The 24,051-nt window shown below is 42.6% G+C and overlaps 1 protein-coding gene across 3 annotated transcripts in view; it reads left to right on the forward strand.

The window, feature by feature from the left end:
• Window positions 1-24,051, forward strand: part of LOC101944597 (hyalin-like) — a 296,774-nt gene that overhangs the window by 175,965 nt on the left and 96,758 nt on the right. The window contains exons 1-2 of one of the 3 annotated variants that reach the window (XM_065561987.1): window positions 15,658-15,849; window positions 15,953-16,141. The exons of the other annotated variants lie outside the window; for them this stretch is intronic. The gene's annotated coding sequence lies outside the window, so the exon portion shown is untranslated. Of the gene's footprint in view, window positions 1-15,657; window positions 15,850-15,952; window positions 16,142-24,051 lie in introns of those variants that run through there. 3 annotated transcript variants of the gene reach the window in all.

Here is a 24,051-nt window from a genome sequence, read left to right on the forward strand (position 1 = left end):
TGTATTCCTCCCATATTTTTATCATTTCCTTCCTCTTGCTTTCAGTCATCACTGTTTGCATGGTAAATACGATTAGCTTAGCCCATCTACCAATTAAAAGTGAGTGTAAGCTTGGCCCGCTTCCCTCTTCAATGGTTTCTTTACAACTGATAATGAACCAGTCCTGTGGATAACTTTGGAAAGTTGGAAAACATCCTACACGGTTGTTTGTTCCAAAAACATATATATAATTTAAAGTGAGAATATAAAAGCAGAGCATCTGGACCCTGCATTGAAGAACCTACAATCTAAGTTCCTGATTCAATGCCCATTTTTGAATCAGGCCCTAGGTAGAGAGCATATAAATGCAGGAATTAAGTTGGGATGGGGAACAACAGGCATGCATCTTGTCAGTTCTATGATTTTTGGTTGGATTTTTTGTTGTGGAGAGATTGTAATTTACTAGAAGGCATTGCGGAGTAGGTCAGGGAAGGAGTTCTAAGCAAAAGGGTAGTTGTAATCAGGCACAGACTCACCCCTGCAGCACCTCCTGCTGATCATCTCAGGAATTAGCTCACCACTCATCAGAGCGCCCTCTGCAGGCTAGGTGTCCCTCCCGGACCCTGGTGCCCTTGGCTTGGGTGCTGCCCCCCTGGCAGTACCCCACTCTCTCTCTGAGTTTCCCCGCTCAGGGGAACCCCCACCCCCTATCCCCACATCGCCTCAGTCGTGGCTACTGCCAGTCACCATCTAACCCCCGTGCCCTGGGCCAGACTGCAGTCTATCAGCCAATCATCACAGGCAACAAGGGGTTTGGACTGGCTGCCTTTACACACCCTCAGGCTGCCCCTCTGCAACCCCAATACCTATGTGGGCCTAGAAATAGGTCCTGCAGCCTGGGGAGTTGCTGGACTTAGGGCTTCCCAGCCCCCATGGCCTTTCCCCAGCCCTGCCTCACTCTAGGTCCCCGGTGAGTTCCCCAGCGAGTTCCCCAGCAGCCAGACCTGTCTCTCTCTCTCCACTCAAAGTGAGATTCCTCAGCTTCTGGCTCCCTGGCCTTCTTATAAGGCTGAGTTGCTCTGGTTGGGACGTGGCCCCAGCTGCAGCCACTTCCCCAATCAGCCGGGGTTTTGCTTTGCCCAGTCTCGGCCCTCTGCAGGGCTTTTCCAACCCCTCCAGGGCTGGAGTGGGTGTTCACCCCGCTACAGAAGTACATGGAGAAAGACCTGGCGGTGGGTGAATGGGAGAAGGAAACAAAAGGGCTGAGCAATTGAGGTGAGGAGGGCAGCAGAGAGGTAGGCAGCAGCTTCAAGGATTTAATGCCTTGAAGATGAGGACAAAGATTTTAAATTGGATGGGGAAGATGAGAAGAAGTCAGTAAAAGAATTTGAAGGGTGACTGGGTGTGGTCATGGTAAGTGATTTTTGTGGAAGAATTTGGGATAAATTGAAGAGGTAAGGGATGAGACTCCAGAAGGAGAGGCAACTTGAATGAAAACAATGGCCTGGAATGTAAATATTTTCCTCCACGATCTGGGAGCCACACAGGAATGTTCATCACAATATGAGTGACAGTCCATTTGAAATTTTTTCATGAAACGAAATTCCAAAAACAATTTTGTTTTGGGTCAGTCAAAATGTTTTGATAAATTTGAAACATTTCACTTCTATTTTGACACTTTTAAAAACATAAAATAAGGTACATTGTGAAACAAAAGTAATTTTGTCCAAACATCCCATTTAGAATTTTGGTTTATTTTCAAAATGTGTGTTTTTTTCCATTTTTTTAAAGCAAAATTTTATCAAAATCAATGTGATTTTGTTAAAAAAAAATCCCCTTCTACCAATAGAAGTTGGTCCAATCAAATATATTACCTCACCTACCGTGTCTTTCATTTAATTAAAAGAACATTTTTTATGGAAAACTGTTTCAATACAATTTTCTCACCAGCACTACTGCATAACGTTTAGCATTTGCTTAAATATTTATAGGTTGGGGGTTTATGTCAAACCTTTCATTCCCAAATTGATCTTGTGGTCCCCTTCAAAGGACAAAACTGTGTTTTCTGAAAATATTGGATATCTGGCTATGACACACTTGTGACAACCCCTGTTTTAAAAACAGTGAGACTAACACAATTAAGAGAAAACAAAAATTTGGAGATATCTGTGAATTCCACTGTGCACTCTACTTATAATGTTATCAGATACACTATGTGTACTGTTACTTAGGACAAACTTTTTTTCTGGGGACCCAGTTGAAGAAAATTGTTGATGCCCGCGACCCAACGGAGCTGGGGAAGAGGGGTTTGGGGCATGGAAGGGGCTCAGAGCTGGGGCAGAGGGTTGGGGTGTGTGGGTGAGGGCTCTGGAGTGGGGCTGGGAATGAGGGGTTCAGGGTGTGGGAGGGGGCTCTGGGCTGGGGCAGGGGGTTAGGGTGCAGGCGGGGGTCAGGGCTCTGGGCTGGGGGTGCAGGCTCTGGGGTGGGGCCAGGGATGAGGGGCTTGGGGTGTAGGAGAGGTTCCAGGTTTGGGGGGGGCTCAGGGCTGAAGCAGGGGATCGGGGCGCGGGGTTGGGTCATGGACTTACCTCCGGCAGCTTTCAGTCAGCGGCGCAGCCCGGATGCAGAGGCAGGCTTCCTGCCTGTCCTGGCACCATGGACCGCGCTGCATCCTGGAAGCTGCCAGCAGCAGGTCTGGCTCCTAGGCGGAGGCACGCAACTCTAGCCCGCAGACACCGCCTTCCCCCCAGTTCCCATTGGCCGGAATGCAGAGCCGGTGCTTGGGACAGGGGCAGCGCGTGGAGCCCCGTGGCCCCCCTGCCTAGAAGCCGGACCTGCTGGGACTTTTATTTCAGCATAGACATGCCCATGTTCAGAACAGTTGTTAGCTCAAAGCAAGTACCCCATGATTCTGAAAGTATCAGAGGGGTAGCCGTGTTAGTCTGAATCTGTAAAAAGCAACAGAGGGTCCTGTGGCACCTTTTTACATGATTCTGAAAGTCACTCTTCTATGCAGTCTGGGCTTCTGATGTTGTCTTAATTTAACAGGTGATCAGGAGACAGTGGGTTTCTCCTCAGGGCACAGCTTCAAAAGGATGGGTCCAGAGGAGGGTAATTAGCATTCCTCTCCTCCCAAGTATTTCATAGGAAACCCACTCAGCTAAAAGTTCAATCTTGTCTGGCCCACTGTTTTAAAATCTCTTAACACTTCCCTGCATTTACATTAGTTCAGTCTCCCCTTTACAAAAGTTACATATAATCCCACAATAATACATATGCATTTTTAGTAAAATGAATTACTAAAATACTTAAATTAAACTTTATTGAATTAAGTTTAATTTAGTAAGGTTTATTTTAATTCAGTAACGTTTGTCTAGGATATTAGAGGAAATTGCCACATCTAGCCTTTGTTGTTGTTTGCCTCATTTGTTTGTTTCCCAAACATCCTCAGAAGACACATCTGAAAACTGTTACTGGTGTGATGCAGGGGTAGCCCTATTGCCATGACTACAGAAGGCAGGAAGAAGTTTATATATTTATGCAATCAATCAGATTTTGCCAGGTATAAATTAATAAGAGAAGGTGGATAAAAGATTGGCCAGTGTGTGTTACAAATTTGATTTCTTTATCCCTACTGTTGTTCATAGTCAAAGATTTTAGGGCTGGAAGGGACCATTGTGATAATCTAATTTAACTGTCTGCATAACACAGGCTATAGAACCTCACCCAATAATTTCCGCATCAAGCCCATAATTTCTGTTTGAGCTACAGTGTATCTTTTGAAGGATAATCAGTCCTAATTTAAAGCCTTCAAGTATTATGCTAATGTCATGGCAGGATTAATGATTTACAAGTGTGAAGAAAAAAGCTCCATTGTCATTTGTCACTGACTCTTGCTGTATAGTGCTGCTGTGTGAAAGCCTGCTGGAAACTTTATCATTCATAGAAACCACAATAATGCATTTCTAAGAAACCAATAGCCAGTACTTTGCTGTGCAGTAACACACTATAATGTCAGGTCAGAGGTAGAAAATTTAAGGGAGATTATTTTATTTTTACTTTTCCTGGCTGAATATTTAAAACTAAAAGAAGAAAAAATTTTACCAGAGGAGCTAATTCACATAATTTAACCAACAAGAAAGAAGTGCTTAAGTTGTCCTAATATAGTATGTAATGATGTAGTGGGAAGCCTTGACACTAATCTGTTAACTATTTTTCTTATAGAGTGCTCTAAAAGTATCTTTGACAGTTACCTTGCAAATCAGATATATTTTAGTAGAAATTGCATTGCCAGCATAAATATAATTGCAAGACAAGAAAGAGGTTTCAGCTGATCTCTCACCATAAAGCATGAATTATAGTGGCAGTCTTACTGACAGTACAATGAAAACTGTTCTAACAATGACCCCCACCAGGTAACCCTTGCTGCAGCAATATTTTACAGTAGCCCAAGATTTCCAGTAGCATTCTGAAGGATGTTTTTAGTTAAAGTTCTGCTTAATGAGTTGTCCTTGTCCCTTGGTCATTTAAAACCAGTCTCGTATCTCATGGAGTTGAAAACCAGGAAAATGATTTTACCAAAAATTTTGAAATTTGAAATTTGTTTCTATTTTGCAGAGTTGAAAGGGACTTAGTTTTCAGTTTTTCATTAAATTTTCTCTGATGAGTTTTACCAAAATTTTGATTGAAATTTTTATCAAAATGAGAAATGCTCTCAATATCAATTTCAGTAAAAGAATATTGCAGGAAATTATGTGAAAATACAAAATTTTGATAATGACAGTTTTTTCCCCAAAAAGTTTTGCTTTGGAAATAAAGGACATTTTTTCATGGAAAAGAAAACTGTTGTGTGAAAAATTTCAGCTAACTCTGTCAACCGATCCTGATCCCATTGTAGCCAATGGCCAAACTTCCATAAACTTCATTAATAGCAGATCTGCCCTTTATAGCATCCAGTTACACCTTTCCGTTTTCCCATTGACCGAGCTCTTAAATGATTATTCATTTTAAAGACGTGTCCTGCAACACTTTATTTATCCTGGCCAATTCCCCAATATGATGAAACTGAAAGTGCAATATAGGAGCAGCATAACACTACCAAATCTTCACAAGGAAAGAAAACTATATATCATGTCTTATAGTTAAATATATTTTATTTTAATGTGTTGTTTTATGTGATGAATGTTCATGATTTGAAAACACACTTCCAATAGGTATTCAAAGATAATTTACTTTTTTGGGTTACAAGAATGGTGACATTAGAATGTATTTGGAGTAATCAGCTTTATTCTGTTTTCAGATTCTTCAGCTCCGTTTCTTGAACTACTCATCTATAAAAGATGTTTATTGTTTTTTATACTCAGCTGGTTTGAATATTATCCCATAATGAAAATAATTGTTTATGGATTACTTTTTCCTTCTCCATTTTGTTTGTTTTTCTAGATTTGGATTTTAAATGATATAGTCAGGAGTTCAGATTACAAAAGAAGTAAAACATTGGGGGTGATGGTAATTTTTGGTTTATGAATCACTTGGTCAATTTTAATCCCTGCTGTAATCCTGATTCACTTTGCGGCCTTATTTCATCACTTAAAATGTGGGTAATAATATGTCAAAGAGCTATTATGAAAATTATTGAGCTGTTTGTAGAATGCTTTATCTATCAAAAGATGTATATAGGTGCTAAAAAGCAGTGAGTCTAGTTTTCAGACTTGGGTGCCTAAAGTTTGGTAACTCAATCAATATGAAGACTGCATCCATTATCGTTTGAATTTAGCCTCTGACCTACTGGAGATTCCTAACTAGCAGAGAGCTCAAACTGGATTTAGGATATCAGAAAAGGGGAGATGGCCTGTGGAAGGCATAAACATTCTCTGAATCATGTCAGGGCTAGGAGTGGAAGACTGGGGGAAAATTAACTTAGGTAAAGGTTTAGATTCAACTGAGTACAGTCTGGTATGTGGACTGAAGTTCTAGTTAGATCTCTGTTCTTCTGAAGGGCCAACCCTTAATTTTTACCCTTTTTTTTTTGCAAAATATATTACAGTTATAATAAATTAAATAAAACATTGTGTGATCTGAATTGAAAAAACTTCATGATGGGTAAATTGTATATTTTTTCATTAAGTTAAAAAGGACCAGGAAACCTACAGCAAGTAGATATGTGTTTTCTCACTTCTTGGTTGTAGAAGAGTGAGAATTAGTGGGAGAAAGAGGGAGTTCAGAAATGGGGTTGGTGTATTTTGTGATTTTTTGATTTTGCGATTGGAGCCCCTGGCCACAATATCATTCCACAGAGTCCAAGTTATGTTTCTAACTGTTTTGGTTTCAAAGAACACATTTAAAACCTAAACTGCAGTGTTGTGTCCCTGAGTTTGCATACAGCCTTAAATAAGAGCACTGAAGTGTGAACTATCACATTCATCCCAATGGTTTAACTATGAAACCTAAAGATGAGTGATTAATGTAAAATGTTGTTAACATAATATAACATAATAACAAGTTGTTATTTCTACTGCTGCTCCTTTATCTGAGGCATCTGGCTGATATATTTACCCCACAGTTCCAAACTATCTGCCACGTTTTCTGGAGTGCCAAGAATCACAACTGCCTCCCTCCCAGTTGGCAACACCTCCAAATTCTCTGGATGGCTTCTAGGACATAGCTGAGCACTGTCAGTGCAAATATCTCTGACACTTTCCAAAGTGAAAAGGTGGGCAGAGTACATAATAAATTGCACATAACATCAAAATAAATAATCTAGGGCCTACAGTGTTAGCTGTATTAATGTTTTTCTTATTTAATTTTATTTAATAAAAATGTTTCTTTATTAATATAAATGAAGCTGTTGCAGAATTTCCAGTCTGGTGCCCCAGCATGCCATAAAACCAGGTGTTCTGCTTTGCTCAGAGAATGTGCATTGTTAGTGTTTGCCAACTTTTACAAGACAGCAGAGGACAGAACTCAGAGACTGAGGAAAGATTAGCAGCTCCAGCAATACCTCTAGCAATAATAACTTTTTATGGGGGCGAGTCTCAGTACTTCCTTGGGAGGCTGGAACTATGAGTATATCATCTTGATTTTATGGTTACACAAAATGAGTCAATATTGAAGAAACAGAAAATCCTTCAGGGGAAATGAAGATACCACTGAAGGAAATGTAACCAGATGGGCTAGGTTGGCTGTTGAATTCAATGCCAAAAGTTGTAAAATAATAATTATAACAAGGTTGGGCTCCTTCCGTTCACTGATTGTAAACCAAAGCAAACTGACTGAACCTCAGGTGCTGCAAGTTGCCAGTAAATGCTCTTCCAGACTCCAAAGAAAACACACTTTCCCTCCCTTTTTTTAACCGGATTGATCTGTGACTTTTTGACTAAGTGGTCGTAATGTAATGTAATTGTATTAACATAATTCTATTCACTAAATTAATCAAGTGGTTTAGGCCTAAACTCTAGTTTTTGTTTAATAAAAGGGTTAAAAAAAGGCTTCATCTATAACTGTTGTAACTGTGCACCTATGCTACTAGTGTGAATGCTGATATCACAGTGGCTGGGTGACTCACTTTACTCAATGCATACAAGTGCAAATGCTGATATCACTAGCCTGTCAGTGCTAGTATCACAGCAGCTTCTGGTCCTGACCAGCCATACTAGATCTTCAGGAGCAGCAGCTGTAGGTAATGTTGCAAAGATGGCCCAGTAGTTAGGGTGTTAACCTAGATATGTAGGTTCAAATCCCCAGTCTGTCATAGACTTCCTGTTGATCACTTAGTCTCCCTCTGCCATAGTTCAGTTCCTAATCAGTAAAATGGGCATAAGAGTACTTCCTTACCTCACAGGAGTGTTGTGAGCTGCTAAGATACAACAGTAATGAGCCATCTAGGTATCACAGATAGCTTTATTGTGCCTCTGCGTAGAGCACTGGGGTCTTTGAGCCAGCTTCTTGCAGATTGCCTGAATGTATTAACTACAAAGGAATGGAGTGCTTGTATTTCTTACACTATTCCCTGTAGCAGGCTGCAAAGGTTATTAATTCTTCCCTCCCAATGGTAACATGGAGGTTGAATTCTTGAGCTGAAAATGACCTGCTTGATGATTATAAGGTCTAAGAAAGAAAGTCTGCTCTACCATTCTGTTATGATCTTTGCCATATATATTGATAATCTTTTGCTTGGTATCCATATAGTCAGGTGTGCACGATGAAGTGGGCATTCGCAAAACATTTGACCAAAGTGTTTAAAACAACAATTATCTAGACACTGTGCTGTAAATTTTCAGTAGTGTCTATTTGGATATCTCACTTTTTGAGTGCCAAACTTGACACCTGTAGTATATCAAGATGGCCACCCAAAAACTGAGGCACAAAATTAGTGAACATTTTGTTTTGCATGTGTGTGTGAAAAATTACAACTGTATTATTGAGAATTTCTACTCCACTGAAAGATTTGTTATTAGGCAAAGTTTAAATTGGAAGATCAAAGATTCAATTTTATATATTTCTATTTTTGGAAGACTCCATAAACTATTCCAGATATTGTAACTAGTGTACCTGCAAGTGTTTTTGGTTTCCCGAAGGTCAGTATATTTCTATTTTCCTTAGTATAATGGCCTTTGTCTCTAAGGAAATAGGGATGGACAAAAAGCTTGATGTTTGTATTTGTTTTAAATGATTTGGGCCAATTTTTAGATCTGAACAAAAATGAACAGTAATATTGTCTCTAAAAGCTCAGTCAGTCGAAGATGCTATTTTCTGTAGAAAAGGAACAACTTTTGGTTCATATTTTAAAAATCTTAGGCCCTGATCATAGAATATCAGGTTGGAAGGGACCTCAGGAGGTCATCTAGTCCAATCCCCTGCTCAAAGCAGGACCAATCCCCAACTAAATCATCCCTGCCAGGGCTTTGTCAAGCCTGACCTTAAAAACCTCTAAGGATGGAGATTCCACCACCTCTCTAGGTAACCCATTCCAGTGCTTCACCACCCTCCTAGTGAAAAAGTTTTTCCTAATATCCAACCCAGGCCTCCCCCACTGCAACTTGAGACAATTACTCCTTGTTCCGTCATCTGGTACCACTGAGAACAGTCTAGATCCATCCTCAGGTAAACACGTACTTATATACTTAACTTTAAACTGCCCAATACTTTTGAAAATCTGTCCATTTGTTTAGGTGCTTAAACATCGATGTCAGAACCTAACTTTAGGATCTTATTTTTTAAAAATCTTGGCCAATGTACAGTCAAATCTACAAAAAACAGAGAGAAATACTTTTGTGTATTTTAGTTATAAATGCCAGGTGTTACCTGTTGCAATAGAAGGTAAGAGTTTCAGGCAGAATGTGCTTTTTAAGTTGGTAGTGTCCCTTTAAGAGTGCTGCATGCCACATTTTGTGTGAAATAAAGCAGGTGTTTAGTAGTGCACAGGGACATTATACAACAGAGTAAGAAAGCAAGTGAAAAGTAATTGCTGCAATTGAAACAGTAAGGAAATTCATCTGTTTCCTCAGTATGTGCTCAAGGTTCCACTAATGCTAAAATGGGCATTCAGCAAGTTAAAAAGTAAGCTTTAAAATATTTATTTTCAGATCCTCAAGGATATAAAATAATAATAGTAAATGTTGATAGCTACATGAAATGATGGAGAAAAGCCAGGCTTTCCTGGATATCTGTGGAACCATCAGGATGTTTCACTGCGCATTGGAACCAACCAGCATATCACTAGGGGATTCAAAATAGATTTTTAAAAAGGTTATTATGGACCCAATTCTGCAAGGTCTTTACTCATGTGAGGACTTTTCGCTGACAAGAGTAGCTCCGCTAACTTGAGTGAAAATGTTAGTGTGAATAAGGGCTTGTACCATCCAGGCCTTTGCTGCTGTTTGGGTGCTGAATGCTGCTCTATCTATTTAGGGAAGGATTCATTTTCTGTTTTACAGGATCACAATTTGGGGTGGAAAAGAACAAACAATAAAGGGAAAACAAATAAACCAAAAGATACAATTTTGTCTAGAAAATTTGGATAGGAGTTGAAAGCATTCAGTTGTGCAACAGGGTCATGGCTTACATTACATGCAGTTTCCTGTCTTCAAGGCATATAAACACATGATTTTTAATTTTTTTTTTAACCAAAATGTGCAGCACTTGAGATACATGTTTCTGGCTGATAATTAGAGACAGACAATAGGCACGAATTCAGCAAAGCATTTAGGCACATGTCACTGTTTTGCTGAATCAGGGCCATAACTTGTAATGAGTAACTTATTTGATGAATTACACCTCTTTTTCTGATGTGTGAAGTGTCCACAAACAGATCATGGTTTTCTCAGATACAATTCTTTAATCAAAATTATTTGTCAGTAATTTCTATGAATTATTCTTGGTCTGCAACCCAATTGCAAACAGTTCATTGCATGTATTGGATATTCAGAATTAAAGGGGTCAGGCCCTGTGCTGATGAAATTATAATGCCTTTCTTTCTAATGCATCTTTAGATTTTGAAGAGCACACGTCTGAGTGCATGAACGTTGTGCTCTCAGAGTAGCTGCAGTCTTGTTAGAGAAAATATACACCCTCACTGTATTGCATAAAAACTTTACTTTTGTTCTTTTTTTCTTGTTTTCCTTAATTAAAAAATAAATGATCTTAGGTTCTAATTATATGATTGCGCCTTATGTTTGGAAGACTGTAACAGTGAACAGTGGTGGTTTTATTATTTGCTTCAGGTTTTTCAGAAGAGGAAGTAGTAAGAAGTTACATATGCTGTGAAATGATTAAATTTTTAGCTGATAAAATTAGTCCATCCATTTATTAGAATACTGCACTGTGTATATAGTACAGAATCAGATATTTTCTTTGAAATGAGTTTTTACAAAAAAGAAACTGAGTTTCCTAAATATAATCTAGATTGGATGTGTGTACATGCAATAATTCGAAGAGTAGAAGACATCCATTTTAGAGACTCGTAAAAACTGTAGAAATGTGTAACTATAGTCTAGCTATAAACTTGTATTTTACACAAAATTCCTTTAATCAGTATTATTTCATCACAATTAAATAAACACATTTATATCTGATTATATCATGGGAAATTGAAGGTCATGTCAAGCTCAGTGCTAAAAGTAGAAGTGTAAGAGGAAACAGATTTCCCCAGGTTTTTTTTTCCAACATCCAGCATTTTTTCCCCCCATTTCAAACATACCATGAAGCAAGTCAGGCTCATTTTAAGGTCATACAGTATATGTGAAAAACCATTTCCATAGCATGTTCCTCAAAAGGTAAAGGCTAGTGTCTCTGGGGAAGTTTCAGTCCCCTTCAAGGGAAGTTCACATGAGCCAAAGGGAAATGAAAAAGGAATAAATGTTCTCGCTTCATCTTTAGGACTCAGCACAGGGCAGAATTGTCCCTTGCAAACCAAATGGGCACAGATAGTTTTCCTTTTGCTGAGCCCTTAGGGTATGTCTACAAAGCATTTTGGAGTTTGCAGGAGCGAGTGGCCCAGCCCGTGTTCATAAACTCAGGTTGGCAGGGCTCATGCTAGTGCTCAAAAATAGTTGCATAGAAGTTCCAGCTTGTGCTGTATCTCTGGCGCTGAAGCCTCAGGTGTGGGGTGGGCTTCAGAGCCTGAGCTTAGCCCAAGCTGCGACCATGTGCATCAACCGCACTTACCCGGCAGCTCTGATGGGGGCTGTGTTTCTTCCCTTTGAGAGTCTGTGACCAGTGTTGAATACAGTGACTAGACAGATTGTTTTAAACCAAGCCATTGTTTCGTTTTAACTGCTGGAACAAATATAGAATAAAGAAGGATTTTAAAATAATAAACACACTATACACACCTATCTTACTGTAGTGAGGCGGTGGGATACCCCACAGCCCCGCGGAGGGATGAGCCTCCCCTAGCACCAATGTGGGTGGAGCCAGTGGATCCTGTGCCCGTCCCCAGAGGTCACGGCGCAGGACAGGAAGTATAAAAGCCCAACTGCAGAGCTCACTTGAAAGACAGCCGCCGGAGAGGCCAGATGCCTGTGGCCTAGCTCCGGGTTGGGAGATGCCGGCAGGCTGCGGCCGATCCGAGGACTGGCCGGACCAGCTAAGCCTACCCCTCGCCAGTAACCCGGAGGAACCGATGGTGCTGGAAACCTCCGAGGACACCGCCCTAACCCAGGTACCTTAAGAGGGGTAGTGCAGAAGTAGCCTGGGGGCAGCCGACCCTGGTCTGGCCGCAGCACTGCCAGAACCAATGTCAGTGTGTTGCGGTCAGGATCCCCACTGACACAGCAGTGAGTCTTCTGCTGCTGCTAGGGCCCCGGGCTGGGACGCAGTGGAGTGAGTGGGCCTGCGTCCCCCCTGCCACCCCACTCACGGGTGGCAGTCTCCCCCTCGCACCAGACGCTCAGAACCAGAAGATACTGACTGTTTGCTGCCCTGCCCTGATCCTGGGCCTGGGCTTCTATTGAACTATTGGCTCAACCCCTGCCTGTGGGCCTGAGCTCCTGACTGTTTGTTTGCTGCCCCGCCCTGACCCAGAGCCTGGGCTCATATTGAACTACTTGCTCAGCCCCTGCAGTCAATCCTGCTTAGGGTTACCATTCGTCCGGATTTACCCGGACATGTCCTCCTTTTTGTGCTAAAAATAGCGTCCGGGGGGAATTTGTAAATCACTCAAAATGTCCGGGATTTCCCCCCTCCCCGGCAGAGCAGAGCGAGCGGCTGGGAGGGCTGCAGGAAAGTCACGGGCTGGACTCCGGAGCAGCTGTAGAGGAGCTCCTCCTCCTCCCCCCTCCCTCCCTGCATTCTGAGCCGGCAGCTCCTCCCCGGCAGCCCCGCTCCAGCAGCACTGTGCGGGGGCAGGGACCGGGTTGTGTGTTGTGCTGGGGAGCGCAGCCACGTGTCCGGCTCGCACAGAGCCCAACACCCTGTTCTGAGCAGCAGGGTAAGGAGGCCAGGGGGCAGGAGAAGGGGCAGGGAGGTTCTGGAGGGGGCAGTCAAGAAACGGGGGGGGGGGTCGGGAGTTCAGGGGGGGGCTTTTTGGGGGGAGTGGAGAAAGTTTTGGGCAGTCAGGGTACAGGTAGGGGGTAGGGTCCTGGGGGGCAGTTGGGGGGGGGTCTTAGGAGGGGGCAGTTAGGGGACAAGGAACAGGGAGTCTTAGATAGGGGGTGGGGTTCTGGAGGGCAGTTAGGAGCAGGGGTCCCAGGAGGGGGCAGTCAGGGGACAAGGAGCGGGGGGGTGGGGGGCTGGGAGTTCTGGGGGGGAGCTGTCAGGGGGCAGGAGTGGGGAGAGGGATCGGAGCAGTCAGGGGACAGGGAGAAGAGGGGTTTAGATGGGTTGGGAGTTCTGGGGGGGGCTGTCAGGGGGTGGGGAGTGGTTGGATGGGGCGTGGGAGTCCCAGGGGTCTGTCTGGGGGTGGGGGTGTGGCTAAGGGTTGGGGCAGTCAGGGGACAAGAGGCAGGGAGGCTTAGATAGGGGGTGGAGTCCTGGGGGGCAGTTAGGGGCAGGGGTCCCAGGAGGGGGCAGTCAGGGGACAAGGAACCGGGGGAGGGTTGGGGGTTCTGGGGGGGTGGGAAGTGGGAGGGGCAGGGGCGGGGCTAGGGCGGGGCTAGGGCGGGGCTCCTCCCGTCCTCTTTTTTGCTTGCTGAAATATGGTAACCCTAATCCTGCTTAAACTCATTTCTTCCATTAAACTTCTCAACAATATTATTATTTGCGTTATAGTAGTGGCTAGAAGCTGCAGTCTTGGACCAGCACCACATTGTGCCAGATGCTGTACAAACACAGACCACAAAGACAGTCCTTGCCCTAAAGAATTTACAACCTAAATAGTAAACAGTACATTCTAATATCTACCATAATCTGTTGTTAATCTTCCAGTTAGAAATTTAAAAAATACTGAATTGTTTTCACACTGAAATATTGTCTGTGTTTGAACTGTATTCTCTAACTAAGATTTTAATTCCTTCCCTCCCCTGCCCTACTGAGACAGGGGTCTTGCTGTTTATGTATCACACAGCATTGTGTTTATCTGTGCTCAGTGAGTGAATGAGTGAATACGGATTCTTTATTCTGATATGCTCTTTGATCTTAGATACATGCTTTAAGTGCATTTTAGTGATTACATTAACCACAGAGCACCAGATGCTACTCCTCCACTCACTGCACAGTGCCGATGGGATTAAATATATAGAGAGCTCGTGGAGTATGCAAGTAGCTAAGAAAGATGCTGCCCAGTCTCCACATCACTAACTTTCTCATTAAGCAAAACTCAACAGACGATAGTCCACATGGAAATAAAGGGTGGGGCCACGCGCTGGGGAAGGAGCATGTGCCCACCTTAAACTGCAGCCAATCCACCAGTTTGCAGAGAAGTTACCCTTCCAGAGATAGCATTAACTTCTGCTCTCACTGCCTTGTGCCAATCCTAGATTGCAGCTGGGGGCCAGCAGCAAATAGCAGCACAGTTATGGGATAGGAAGCACTGGTCCGAGATTTCTTCAGTACAGTCAGCCAGAATATACTCAAGCTGTCCACAGCCCCGGCAACTGCTCTGGTTCTGCAGACCCGCGTGGTGGGGAGAAGAATGCTCAGACACTCGGGTTATATTAGGGCCATTCAGTTCTCACATTAGTAAGTTTCCTTCTACTTTTTAAATAATAAGGGAGCATAATGGGCTTGAAGTTGTAAACTCCTTGAAGGCAGGTTCTCCTCTTTGCATTGCACAGCACAGACGGTGGTAGACAATAATCATGGTGTGTGCCATTCCTAGTTTCTTGCATCAGTAATCTTTAATATTGATTTTACTTATATGATAATAAGTGTATTCAAATACCTAAAAAGAAAAAAAATCGATTTAGAAGCAGTGATCATTGCGGAACAGATGGATAAGACTATTGACATTTTATTAAAACTAGTTTGGCAGAGGATCCATCCCAGAATACTGACGACAGTGACAAGAGAACCATTTAGACCCTGGAATGAAGTAGGAGCAAATTAATGAAAGGTGAGCCAATCATCTCCAAAGGCTGCTCCGGGAGTTTAGGAATGGTATCAACATCAACCTGGGCCATCACTTTAAAATAGCTAATCAATTTGTATAAATGTTATGCACCTCAGCGAATACATTCAACTGCCCTTTGTCTTCTCTATGATCATTAACATGTCTATCTACAGCTCTTCTCCTTTAGCCTTGGCAATGTTTGTAGGGTTTATTTGTCCCCAGTTAAATGTTTAACTGTTAAGTAAACAGGGTTTCTAGATTAGATGAAGAGTACCAGCATCTCTGTGCTGTACAGGAGTTGATGCTTCAATTAAAAAAAATATATCTAAATCATGCTGCTTTTTCTCACAACCTTGGCATCCGTTTGGCTTCTGAGGCCTGGTCTATACTACCCACCTGAATCGGCGGGTAGAAATCGACCTCTCGGGGATCGATTTATCGCGTCCCGTCGGGACGCGACAATCGATCCCCGAATCGGCGCTCTAACTCCACCAGCGGAGGTGGTAGTAAGCGCCTCCGACAAAAAGCGGCAGAAGTCGATTTTGCCACCGTCCTCACAACGGGGTAAGTCGGCTGTAATACGTCGAATTCAGCTACGCTATTCACGTAGCTGAATTTGCGTATCTTAAATCGACTCCCCGCTGTAGTGTAGATGTACCCTGACAGTGCCTTCCTTGCTATCCCCAGAACAGATGCCAACTTCAGGTAATTATAATTGCGAAGATTTTAACAGCACATGCAATGGGGAATCCAGTTGAAACATACCAATCTCCTTCTGGATTGCAGACAGAGAACATGCTTTTTCCTCATTTGAAGTTAAATGACAGGTTAACAAATGCTGGAGTTTGACAGCAAAGTAACTGAAATGCACAGATAAACTACAGGTACAGTTATTGACTTAATAAATGGCTTTGTAACACAAACATCAACTTTTAATATTTTCAATTTTTTTTTTAAATCTAAAAGGATCTTGCTTGTTTTTCTCAGCATGCAAGAAATTTCCATCTCCCACAAATGGATTTTTGTATTGTCGAGCTGATTACTGCATTATTCGTTGCAAAGATGGTTTCCAGTTTGACAGTGAACCGGCAAATGGCTATTTGTGCCATCCAACAGGAGTGTGGACTGCAGTGCCTCCAGAAGAAAGTGTTCCTTGGCCTAACTGCACATTGAAAGGTCGCTAAACACCAACTATTGCACCCTTTCCCAACAGATAGTTAATGCTCTGGTGATTTATAAAGTAAAGTTATGCATGCTTCAGCCATTGGTCATGCTGGAGTTTGTTGAAATGTGTATATTATCTTTAACTTGGTCTGGATTCAACTGTCAGCTTTTTGGTAGATGCCAGGAACCAAATTAGGAACATTTAGTAAGGAGTGGAGGAACATCAACTACTTCTGAGAGTGAATGGTTCCAATAGCCCTGTTTCTCATCCTAACCTTTGTAGTTGGCTTGCTCTTTCCTATTGTACTTTCCCCTTGTTACCTTGTGAGGTATGACTTCCTCTTAGACCCCCAGGAAAAAGACACTGAGGAGCCTGATCTTGTGAGGTGGTGAGTGCCTCTAGGAAGGGTGACTTCAGTAGGAGCTGAAGATGCACAGCAGCTCATAGCATTGTGCTTTGAAGCTTTGGGCCTGTGTATTTGTGTAATACACATTTCTTAAAGCTTTAGGGGGCTTCTTGAACATCAGCCTTTGGGTCCTATTTCCACATCTCTGCCAGGCTAGAGACAATGGGGAGTCATTACAACTCAGTAATGGTAGGTAAAGTACCTTGGTACAATGGGTTTGCTTGATCTGGGAGTAGATACTTCCTCCTCCTGTCTGAAGAGAAGAGGGAAGTGGAAAGCAATGGAGAGTTACTGAAGGACGAAGCCAAAAGACTCACGGGGGAAATACTTACAGAAACATACTCAGAACATTGGGCAGGAGAGGAGAACGGGGCGGATTACCAAGATCATTGGAAGCCAGCTTACTTAGGAAGACAGGCTCCATGGTTTGGAAAAGAAGTCATTCAGCTGCATGGGGATCCAGGATCCCACAGAGGACCCTGATCCAGTCCAAAGAATGCTCTGGAGTGGTGAGGAAACTGAGTCAGGGAAATGATTGTAGGTATAGATCTGTGTATTTCCCATGTGATTAAGTAAAGAGCAAGAATGTTAAACTTCTGTGCAAAGTGTCAATGCATTATATGGTTCACCTATCCCCATGGATGTGAGGGCAAACTTGGTTACTCTAGTTTTTCAGTTGAGCTGGAGATAATGAAGAAGAGAATGTAGTCTGAACACCTTTTGTTCTGAATATCCTTTGGTGTCTATATCCACATTTGGCAGAAGTATGGTGATATCATAATTTAAATCTTACGGTTATCTTCAAGGGAGCCATTGATAAGAGAGGTTAAGCGCTGGTAATAGCTTATTATGTCTACACTACAGTTAGACACCTGTGGCTGGTCCATGCCAGGCTTGCAGAGCTTGGGCTAAGGGGCTGTTTAATTGTGGTTTGGGCTTGGGCTGCAGCCTGAGCTCTGGGACCCTCCCACCTCACAGGGTCCTAGAGCCTGTGGGTTTTTAATTGCAGGGTAGACATACCCTTAAGGTGTGTACCAGCTCCTGTTGCAGCCAATGGGAGTCTTCCATTGCTGCAGGGAAAGCAGGACAAACCCCTAGTGTATGCTTTAGCTAATTACTCTGTTATTTAGCCGTTCTATTGGGATCACTTTTTGAAGACCCTACAAAACCTACCCAAGGATTAGTTTGTTTGTACAGCATTCTGAACATCTAAATCCCTAAGTTAATGCAAAACATATTATTCTTGTGCTTTTGCTGCTGATGCTACCATTCAATCATTAAGGATATATTTTTTTCAGACTGGGTTCAGTTAAGCTTCTAGGTATTTTGAATTTTGCTCATCACTAAACTTTATGGGTCAGATTCCCTTGCTCATGTGTAGGGCCCTACCAAAACGCTCTGTCCATTTTGGTCAATTTCATGGTCATAGGATTTTAAAAAAATCATAAATTTCATGATTTGAGATATTTACATCTGAAATTCCACAGTGTTGTAATTGTACGGATCCTGACCCAAAAAGGAGTTGTGGGGTGTGTGTGTGTGGGGGGATGTCTGCAAGGTTATAGTGTGTGTGTGTGTGTGTGGGGGGAGGTTGCAGTATTGCTACCCTTACTTCTGTGCTGCTGCCTGCAGAGCTGGGCCCTCAGTCAGCAGCCACCACTCTCCAGCTCTGATGGTAGCAGTGAAGAAGTAACGGTGGCATGGTACGGTATTGCCATTCTCAGGGCTGTCCCTAGGAAGATGCTGGGCACATGACACCCCACCCCTCTGCCCCAGGCCCTGCCCCCACCCTACCCCTTCCCCCAAGCCCCTGCCCCACCTCCTCCTATCCCTGCTCCGGCCCCACCCCATCCCCATTCTGCCCCAAGCCCCCACCCTGCCTCTTTCTGGCTTCTGCCCCCTCCCCTGAGCGATTCCAGGAGCTGGTGGGGCAGAGTGGGGCAGGCTGGGGCTGGTTCGCTGCTGGCTCCAGGCCGCTGCTAACCCCCAGGCTACCTTGGACCCCACGTCACCTTGAAGCGTGGGGCCCCCCAAAGTGTGGTGCCCGGGGCAGTTGCGCAGGTCCGTCCTATGGACGGGATGGCTCTGGCCATCCTTCTGCACTGCTGCTGGCAGGGCACTGCCTTCAGACCTGGGCGCCTGGCCAACAGCAGCTGTTCTGCAGCCGCCCAGCTCTGAAGGCAGCACAGAAGTAAGGATGGCAATACGGCAACCCCCCTAAAATAACCTTGTGACCCCTCTGCAACTGCCTTTTTGGTTCAGGACCCCCAATTTAAGAAATGCTGGTCTCCCCCATTAAATCTATATAGTATAGGGTAAAACTACACAAAAGACTAGATTTCATGGTCCATGACACGTTTTTCATGGCCATGAATTTGGTAGGGCCCTACTCATGTGAAACAGTGCCTTTATTTAAGTGGTCCCACTCACATGAATTAGACCTCTAGTGGTTAAGGTGTTATGCAACATGAGTAACTACTGGTCTTTGTTTTTTGACACACCCTACCATTACCTCATACATAAATTCTGACATATGATAATGACATGTCCTAGTTTGGCTTGTGTGGCATGTGCATCTGAAGATGTGTGTATAAAGGATGAAACCAAAACAGCGTGGGATTAGTTCACCATTGTGCTAAGGGGATGCGGTTCCACCTAAGTCAGTGGAGTTGTGTGTCATTTACACCAGTGCTGAATTTGACTCAATATCAGTATTGTTACAATATGCAAGTCTTAATTAGGGTTATTTGCCAGACACAGGGGAGGCCTGGTGTGTGGAGGAGCCGGCTTTAAATATTTATCTTGTAGGCTGCTCTGAAAAGTGTTTGTCTTGAAAATGTTTAACTTTCAGAGCAGCTCAATGATTCCAAAAGCCTTACATAAATGTAAAAGGAGATGAAGACTGTGCTAAAAAGAAATGAATTGCATTTGTATCAGTAACTGTTTAATGAAATTAATGCACTTATTTCAGAGTGCATTAGTGGGCAGTCAGGCATTTATAAATACATACAAATATTGTTTGAAGGGATACAGAAACTGACAGGGGGAGCACTAGGAAATAATGAGACGATACCTTGGGCATCATACTAACCATTTAAAGTTGTAGTGATTAATTTTCACCTGCTTAACTCTTTCCCTGCTCTCTGATTGGGCCTATGGCTATGGGCAAAAGAGTTGCAGTTCACACAGACGCCCCAACTTTATATGGTCAAAAATAATTACTGCATTTTGTGGGTAAACACGTAGATAGACATGTAGGGCCAGATCTTAGCTTCCCTTCCAGTTGTTTGGGCCAGTCCTGCAGTGCAGAGAAGCCGCAGCCAGAAGTTTGACATAACCAGCTAATTTGAGATTACCCTCATGTAAGAGACATAGCTGAGTGGCATAGAGCCACCATAACAAGTTTTACACCACCCTCACCATGTCCCTAAATATAGGGGACATGTTGGGGGTTGGCTAGGGGTAGGATGACCTGATGTCCCGTTTTTGGGAACTTTTTCTTATATAGGTGCCTATTACCCCCTGTCCCGTCTTTTCCCCCACAGTTGCTATCTGGTAACCCTAGCTGGGGGAGTGGGTCTCAGCTCACCCCAGCACAGGGAGGCCATAAAAACACCTTTTTACTACCCCTTGCCAGCTGTTCCAGGTGCATCACCAGCACATGAGAGTCTGATCCCTAACTACGTTTCTGTACGCCGACTTCTGGGCAGAAATGGGTGCGTCAGGCTGTTTTTGCTATTTCTAGCTTGATCAAAACCAGGAACTCCTGGAAACTTCATGAGAAAGGGTGTTCTGAGAGTTCCAATGCCAATTCTGCCTGGCCAGGGTTTTGGCATAGTTTGGATAAGCTTTGGATAAATATCCTAACGTTTGGGTACTTCTCCGAACAGAACTTTCTGAATTTGACCATCACTGTTGAAAACTCAACTCTGATTTCCTTTGGGGGGTGTACACTGATAAGAAGGGAAGTAAACAGAGCTAGTCTTCATAGTTATTACCAAATTTAAAATTGCCAGCCAAATATTTTGGAAGTTGGAGTGTAAAGTCATAACCTCTAATGCTGCACTCCAATCCATCTGCTCCCTTTTGTAGCACCCCTTTAACTTGGGAAGTGTATCATTTCTCAGCACTTTAGTCATATCACCTAATACCCATCCTCATTCTTTAGTGATTTAAATGTATAAAAACCTGCTGAGACCCCTGGAGAAACTTAGAAAATCCATTTAGAAAATTCTCTTTTAAGTTAGTATAGGTTTTCTGGGCCTAATTTTGATGTTGCCCTGGTATAAATCAGATGTTACTCAATTGACGCCAGTGATGTACACAGGGTTGACACCAGTGTACATGAGATCAGAAGCAGGCACTCTGTATTCATTTGAGCAAAAATAGCATCTTTGTTTCTAACGAATTCATTAGACTCTGCTGCTTATTCTCCCCATGAACTCATGTTTGTCAAAACACAGTAATTTATACAGCAACCAATTCAGATATTGCAAACAGGACTGCTTCAGATGGGGAGCACATCACAGCAGGAGCACATGGACTCCTGGAAAGAAAGAAAGAAAAATCTTGTTTCTTTACAAGTATTTCAAGTATCAAAATAATAGGGAAAGTAGCACAGAAAATATATTTGCACAATTGTCTCAAAATTCCTTATGATAAGATGTGGACAGGTGTGGACAGGCTAGCCGTATCTTTGCTTGCTTAATCCAGGGGTTGGTGGGATCTGGAAGCAAGTAGGCAAATCAGACACTTTAAATGCCAATTGAGAGCTAGATTACAGCCATAAATGATGTTTGTATTTTCAAATGTAGCCACTTATTTTGATTTTCATCAAGTCCAAGATACATAGTATCATGCTAATTTTTATCATTTTAGTGTTTGTTAGGAAAGTGACCTATACTATGGAAGTATTAGAAGTGCCATGATATTTGGAGTTCCTATGGTAACTTTCATTATGGAACTGAAGTGTAAATGATTAATTTTAAAACCAAATGCTTAGCAAATGAAGCAGTGATTCAAGCAACAATGATTTTTAATTTATTTTCCTCCAAATTGCATGCATTTGAAACATTGTTCTAATTACTGTACTTATTGACTTAAAACCATTATAACTCCATTTAAGTTAAAGGCCCAGTTTATACCCAGTTTATATAATTCCACTGACATATTTGATTCTGCCAGTTGGAAATAAATACATCTGTTTCAAACAATGACAATTTATTTTAAAATGGAGGAAAAATAGAGGAACAGATCCTCAGCTAATGTAAATTGGCATAGCCTTATTGAAGTCAATGGAGCTACACCAGTTCCTATCAGCTGAGAATATGGCCAACATTCTCAAATACGGATTTGATGAGGGGACTGCATAGTTTAGCTATAGTAGGGATGGACAACTCAGTTACAGTGAGAACTAATCCATGCCCTTTACCCAAAGTTTAAGTTATACTGTGGCTCCTTTTACTGTACGTTAGTTCCAAACTCCCTCATACAGCTTTTCCCTCACAGTGGCCACGCAGACCGACTACTCCCTCGGCTTCTCCTCCAGCCTGAAGTTCAGACTCACGGCCTACTGTCTCCCTGCAGCAGCAGCACTGTGCCATGGCTGCAGCCCATATTTTTCTCTCTCAAAAAAGCAACCCCACCTTCCAATCTGCAGCAAGAAACAGGGGCTGGATTTCCTGCCAGCTCTTTAGCCAGGCAGAGCTCTGGAGAGACCAACTCCTTCTGCTTGCTTACCCCCAGCCAATCAGTGGGCAGGGCCAGCCTCCACAACTTTCCTACTCATCTGGGCAGTGGGGACTCCATACAAGTCCATGTCATCTCAGAAGTATGGTTACCCTTCATTGATTGTTTTTTATTTTTGTGCCTCTTAAACTATTTTTAGCTCATAAGTTAACTCAAACATTATGAGAGAACCTGTTCTTTTGAGGTTTCTAACTTGATTTTGAAGACTAAAGAAGTTTGAATAGTTGGGATAAGATGACTTTAATACATTTGTATATTTGCCTATGTAAAATGAGATAAAGGATCTTTACCCTCCAGGTCAACAGTTCATATCCGTCTCCTATATGTCGTTACCATCTGGTCTCTCATTCTAGTGTCTCATGAGAATGAGATTGTCTTTTTTGCCTAGTGGATTCTCTTTTCCTTATAGGGTGAAATATTCATACTCCACTCTGTTTTCAGTCCTGATGCTGCAGCCTGTCTATAGCCTTCCCCCAGAAGATGCTAAAGAGAGTGTTTAATGAAATACATCTTACATGCCAGTTTCAAAAAAATATGCAGGAGGGGGAATCAAGTGAGTGAACCTCCCTCAAGATAATTCAGTCTGAAGGGAGAGATAGTTTAGCTTATGGGCGGAAGGAAGGTGATCCTAAGCTGGTCACCCTCAAATGAAACCTGAACACAAGTGAAAATTAACTTGGTTGTTTCAGGCCTATCTTCTTAAAATTCATTCAGAGGTTTGATGAACCTTGGTGAGTTTCAAAATCCATTATTAAAATGATCTGTATAACTGTAGGTGCTAGTTCTTTTTATTTACTGTATTGTTTTATAGAACATTTTAAAATAAATAAGTGGTGGGATTTTATATCTGGAAGTGCAGGAAAGAATGAAAAGTTAAAGGACTTCTAAAATATGCACTTTACTCTTAACAAAATAGTAGTGACTCATCATAGTAAACAGGGCATGCTACAAAATATATCTGTCTTTATAGCGGCTATAGCTTTTACAAGGTAGAGGCATTTATTTAGATATAGATATAATTTGTCTCAATTGCAGTAGTCACATTGAAATATTCAGATACTGATCTTTCTCTTTTGCTCTCAGATTGCAAAGAAGAAAATAAAATTGAACATTCCTGAATTAAAAAGTGCACCTTCTTTTGGAGCTTTTAAAAATTACACAAAATCTGTTAAACAGGGACCTGAAATTTGTTGTACATCAGCTATAATGATGACTAATGAATTCCTTCTGTAGTGGAGCAGCTTGTCTTGTTTAAGACAGATATCTTTATATAAACAGCTCACTTTAATGAGAAAAATAACTTAAAATCAAAGCCAGTCTGGTCATTTCAAATATATCACAGTTCTGGGGCCGTGTGCTATTCAGAGTCAAGGGAGCAAATCAGAGAAACGTATTTTTATGAATGACACACAAAACCGGAATTTTTGGAGGTACAGGACCATATGGGCCGAGATCTGTGGTTCCTTGCTCATCTCTTGGTCTCCTTTAACTTCTTGTGGCAGAGCTCTTGACCAACCATGCTACCAGGGATTCCCCTGCCTGCCACTGGACCTGGATTCACTCTTTCCTCAAATAGCGTGGGTTACAGTGACCTGAGCAGTATTAACGTAAATATGGAATTCACACACGTTTGGTGGGAGAGCAGTACTGCCCCAACCCTGCCTAGGGTTAAAGGAGGGTGAAGTGGATGTCATAGAGACGCCAATCTCCCTTCTTTGCCCCACTCTCCTATTTGCCCAGTCACACACATTTCATGTGCCGGTTTCT

Source organism: Chrysemys picta, chromosome 11, assembly GCF_011386835.1.
Source record: "Chrysemys picta bellii isolate R12L10 chromosome 11, ASM1138683v2, whole genome shotgun sequence".
NCBI classification, from domain to species: domain Eukaryota; kingdom Metazoa; phylum Chordata; order Testudines; family Emydidae; genus Chrysemys; species Chrysemys picta.